The 6,000-nt window shown below is 35.1% G+C and overlaps 1 pseudogene; it reads right to left on the reverse strand.

The window, feature by feature from the left end:
• Window positions 1-4,962: 4,962 nt before the first annotated feature.
• LOC120770733 lies at window positions 4,963-5,573 on the reverse strand (annotated as a pseudogene).
• Window positions 5,574-6,000: the final 427 nt, after the last annotated feature.

The raw sequence follows: 6,000 nt of genomic DNA on the forward strand, positions 1-6,000 counted from the left end.
AAAAACCCCCACAAGCAAGTCAGACACAAATTTCTTCGAAAACATGTGCCGTTCTATCCTTAAGATCACTATGTATGGTGGTTTAATAATGATTACCAGTTGAAATTTTAGTATTTTTTCTAAGCAGGCTTACTCATAATACGTTTGTTTTTGAAATTTACCGGATATTTATAGGCAGGTTTTAAATTGATATTGTTGTGTAGTATTCGAGGACATTCAATTCAACCTTGTTTGTCAATTAGTTACTGGAGACATATTATTTTCAAAATTTATATATTGAGCTTGGCGTGGCCATAACAAAATTTGTTTATCTAAATGAGTGTTCTCAAATTTAGGGACATTGACTTAGTTGAGTTTTAATTTCAATTTTACAGACAAAGTTATGTACGTGCCAATCGGCGAGGCTATAAGATCATTGAAGCATATATTTTCAATATTGGACCAGGAAAAATTCTTCTACAAAACTTACATTTAAGAAAACTTATACACCTAACAGAATTCGTAACAAAATGGGAGCCTATGTTGAAACTAATAATAAACCCCAAATGAACCACGATTAAATATTTTTACAATGCTCTCACCTCCAAAAATACTAAAACCCTTACAGCCCTTGGGATTGATATAGAAAAGTGGTGACATAATTAAAATTCCCAAAGAAAAAAATATTTTGGCCATGACAACAGCCGACAAGGGGTTTTCTAAAATTTTAAATGTTTTCTAAAACGCTCTAGAAAGTTGTGGGCGTGTTAATCACCAAAATATAAAAAAACATGCTAGCAACGCTCTGGCGTCTCAATTTGTGCTTGAAATTCAGTATTTTTCTAATTCTTTATAAAAAAAAACTGCACATAAAAAATCTGTGAGGTATTCTACGCAAATCTGTGATTGAATCTTTTTTGTATTGGAATATTTATTGTTTTAAAAGTCACGCATCAAAAACGTGAACGCGTGCCAAAGGAAGAGCCTATGAAGCGGTAAGAAATTTGGAAATTGCAAAAATTAAAAATAATAAAATGCTTTTGCTATTATTGGAGTATATAATATAATTCTACAAATTTAACCACAAAAAAATATTTGTGAACAAACATTTATTTTATGGTTGAAAAATTTATTCGCTGTTTTCTTTTAATGCCAAACATAGTCGGTCGATTAATATTTATGGATTTTGTGAGTCTGCTTGCGGATTAGAAATCGAATATCGCCGCGCGATTGGTATGCGGAATATGCAAATATATAATAAAGCTAAATATGCATATTTTTAAACGGAATGTGTATTTTTATAATGTTTTGATTTTATGTGAGCAGACTGTTTACAGAGTTGTTGTTATTGTTACGATTCATAATTAGCTTAAATTCAAATTAATTAGTCTGATGCTAAATATTACATTAAAATTAGGTTGAAAACACTGAATGTATAACGAGTTATATATGTATGTACATATGTATATAGTAGGTATATGTACCGAAAGAATATAATATGGGTTGCCATAAGACAAAAATATTGAAGTAAAGATATAAACTTAAATGAAATATATATTTAAGACTAAATCTGCACATTCCGATCAATTAGGTTGGCCAACTATAATATTTAATTAAGCAAAAAAAAGTCAAGTTACTATTATGCACATCATATATTTTTGTCCATCATTCAGTTTGTATGACAGCTATATGCTTCGGCGGTTCCGACAAATTAGCAGCTTCTTGGAGAGGAATGGACTTATGCAAAATTGTAGATCAATATCTCAAAACCTGAAAGTTTGCGTATATATAGGCAGACGGAAATGTCTAAATCGACTCAGCTCGTCATGTTGATCATCTATATATATTTTATATGAACTCCGACCTTTCCATCTGGGTATTATAAATTTTGTAGCAAGCTTAATATACCCTGTTCAGGGTATAAATGAATATGGTTTATTTTATTCAACATTTTCTTTACAATTTTTCGACCGAAAATTCTCAAGCTTGCCTAGCTCACCACCTGTCAGTGTATGTCATATCTTAGCTAATTTATTAACAATTTATGGGATTTGTAAGCAATCATGTAGATCATATACTTTTGCACTTATATATGATATACATAAATTGCATTATTTATAAATCGCATGAAATCTGCTAATTAACATTTCCGTTCTGAAAATGTTGAATCAATAGCACTTGGCAGGCTGCTGCTGTCTATCGCCAAGTTCACGGGATTGCTTACAGTTCTGTCATTCTCTGAACATCTTGCTATTACTGTTACGTAGCTTCTTATATATTTTACTAAATGAATTCGAGCGCTTAGATATTTCACTTTCGGAATGCCTTTTGACAGGTGTTTATTTTCGGTAATTTCACAATTCTAATAACAGTGAGGTATATCATTACAAAATTGTATTTTTCGTTTTATTTGTGTAATCTGTTCGCATTGTTTCATGACTAGGCTGCTGTGGGTGAGTTCCAGCAGCGTTTGTTTTTGAAATGTCATGAGAGATGAGAATTCCAGATACATACAATCCAATACAGATTGTATGGTTTTAGTAACAATATTTGTAATTTAAGTAAATAAAATTAATCGGCAATTTTTCTCGTCTATAATAAAGAGTGATCCATTTCGAGGTTCCCTACTTTTTTAAAGAAAAAACAAAGAAACTTCAAACTTAATGGGGAATGTTTATTATCATTCGAAAGAAGATTCTTTGGCATTTATTTTTTGAAGATTATCTCTTTCAAATGTTGGCCGCGGCTACGTCTCAGATGGTCCATCCGTTGAGTGCAACGGATTTGGTGGCCAACCGACCGGCCCAAAACGTGAGATTATCTGCTCACCGAAGTGGTCTCTCAATAAATCTATTGATTGATGCGATGTGTGGCAAGTGGCAACGTCTTGTTAAAACCCAATGTCGCCGAGATCACGAGCTTCAATTCCAGGCATCAAATAGTCGGTTATCATGCAACGATAACGGTCGCCATTGACGGTTACTTTCTCACCGGCATCATTTTTGAAGAAATGTGGACCAATGATTCCATCGGCGCACAAACCACTCCAAACCGTTGTTTTTTCTGGATGAAATGGCAGCTCTTGAACCACTTCAGGTTGCTCTTCGTCCAAAATGTAGCAATTGCTTTACATACACATTGAGACAGAAATAGGCCTCATCGATGAACAAAATTTGGCTCGAAAACGTCGGATCTTCTTGGAACTTTTCCAGAGCACATAGAGCGAAACGATGCCGCTTGTAAAGATCGAGCGGCTTTAGTTCTTGCACAAGTTGTATTTTATATGCTTTCAATTTAGGATCTCGACGTAAAATGCGCCAAGTCGTTCCATATGTCTGTCCGAGTTGCAGCGAATGATGCCGAATCGACTCTCCACGGTCTTCGTGTACACTCTCGGCTAGGACTGCTATGTTGCTGGATGTGGTATGTTGGGTGGAATATTATCCAGTAATGAATGCTAGGTCTCAAGATGGGTGATGGTGTGGCGAATAGTACGCTCAGTAGGTCCACTATGTTAAGCGAAGCGCGGAAAAGGCAGTCTTTACAGAACGTGAATTTTCGTAATAAAGTCGAACGATTTGTAAACGTTGTTTAGGCGTAAGTCTTCCCGTGAAGAAATGCCAAATTATACTAAACAAAAAGAACATGACAACTTGACACAAAAAAAAGGCTAGTGAAAACTGTACCTCTACTTGGATCAACTGTCAGTTCTTGAAACCCCTAATTTTTCGTAAAATGTGTATTTATAAAGATATAAAAAAATTTTTATGATTTCTATTTGCAAATTATAACTTCAAAATATTTAACATTAATAACAACAATTAGACTGTACGGCAAAATCATTGACCAAAAATCATTATTAATGACATATTTAACTTTATACAAAAATATATGCGCTTCATCGAATTATTTCCAAGGTACATATAGTATAACATTTCTTCGGATTTAAGAATCTTCGAAAAAAATAATTCTTTATTTCTATATCTAAGTTTCAAAAAATACTGGGTTGGTTTTGGTATATTTGTTATCACCTTTCAGTTGTAAAAGAAAAGAAAGTATTGAAAATTAATATAATTTCGGGGCTGAATATCGGGAGAAGTGCAAAATAAGTAGTATTACTGTTTTCTGTGAGATCATTCTTTTGAACTAACAAATTTAGCGATAATTAAAGTGTACATACCTTAAGTACGAATATTTTTCAAAGCAATAATGCTTTTGCAATATTAGTTAATTGTGCACCCTATAAGTATTATATTGTAGTAAGAGAAAAATTCCATAAGCACATACCTGCAAAAGTAAAAAAGAAACATATTTTAACAAACAAATTTATAAAATTAGTGAAACCAGAAGTTGATATATACTTTCCAAAAACTTCAAAGTATTCTACAGGAAATATCTATTAAATGTCTCTTTGTTTGCGATTTATTGGCTTAAATCACTGAACACTTTTTTACCACAATGAAAGTTTTTCGCAAAATGCGCTCATCAATCAAGTGGTAATGGCAAAACTAATTATTTATTACAAACCAACATTTATTTGTACGAGGGCTGCTATATACATATATTTCTGGCCTAATAATGAAAATAGGAATATTTATCAACGAAAATGGTTTTATTGTTTTTCAAAATATTCTCCATCAAGATTTATACACTTTTGCATGCGCTCAAACCAATTTTCGAAGCACTTTTTCCGCTCCGATTGAGACACCTCCAAAACATGGTTTTTGAATGCTTCAACAGCATCTTCTGGCGACGAAAATCGTTGACCACGCATTATTTTTTTGATGTGTGGGAATAAAAAGAAGTCATTGGGTGCCAAGTCAGGGCTGTACGGCGGACGACCCATCAATTCGACGTTTTGGCCGGTCAAAAGGCGCTGGTTTGAGCCGATGTGTGAGAGCTCGCATTGTCATGGTGCACAATGATTCGTCTTCTCTTGTTCGTTTTTCGAATTTCTCCGAAGACTTCAGGCAAACAAATGGTGGTGTACCACTCAGAATTGACCGTCCTACGTTGCTCAAGCGGAACAGTCGCCACATGACCAGTTTTGCCGAAGAAACAGGCGACCATTTGCTTCCAAGTGCTTCTTCCACGAACAACTTTCGTTGGATTGGGCTCGTCTTGGAAGACCCACACGGTCGATTGCTGTTTTGTTTCGGGCTCATACGCATAGATCCATGATTCGTCACCTGCGACGATCTTATAAACGTCTTTTGAAGCACCGCGATCGTATTTTTTCAGCATTTCTTTACACCAATCCACACGAGCCTTTTTTGAGCGATTGTCAAATTGTGCGGGATCCAACGAGAACAAACCTTTTTTACGGCCAGGTGTTCATGCAATATCGAATGTATGCTGGTGGGAGAAATGCATAGGCATGCCTCTATCTGAAGGTATGTTACATGACGGTCTTGCATTATCAGTTCACGTACGGCATCGATGTTTTCTAGCACAACGGCTGTTTTTGGACGATCTTCACGGAATTCGTCTTTGAGCGAGCGTCGGCCACGATTGAATTCGTTGTACCAGTTTTTCACAGTGCTATAGGATGGTGCTTCATAGCCATACAAAGATTTAAGTTCATCGATTTCAATCGAAACAATTCATGATTAAATGACAAAACGTTCTGAGTGATGTTATGCTAAAAAATGTCAAACTTTCCAATGGAAATGTCAGATTGCACCTGGCAACACTTAGTGTTGCCTAGACCAGAAATATATATAGCTGCCTCCGTAACAAGCCCACGGACGTGAACAAAGATCATACGAATTTTTGATTTTTTTTTGTCCCGGTCTTTATATCATTCCAAAGATTTTTTATCGGGTTAAGATAACCAATCCTTTATTGCCCTAGCTACAGGTTTCGGTTCATTATTATGGATGAAAAACCAATTTACAGGCTTTGATTTAAATGAGAATGGCTTCACTGCGTGCCTTAGGATGTTTACATATGAATACTGATCCATTCTACCATCAATTCTGACCAACGATGCCACTTTAATCCACGAAACCGCACCCCATA

This window comes from Bactrocera tryoni, chromosome 3 (genome assembly GCF_016617805.1).
Source record: "Bactrocera tryoni isolate S06 chromosome 3, CSIRO_BtryS06_freeze2, whole genome shotgun sequence".
NCBI lineage: Eukaryota > Metazoa > Arthropoda > Insecta > Diptera > Tephritidae > Bactrocera > Bactrocera tryoni.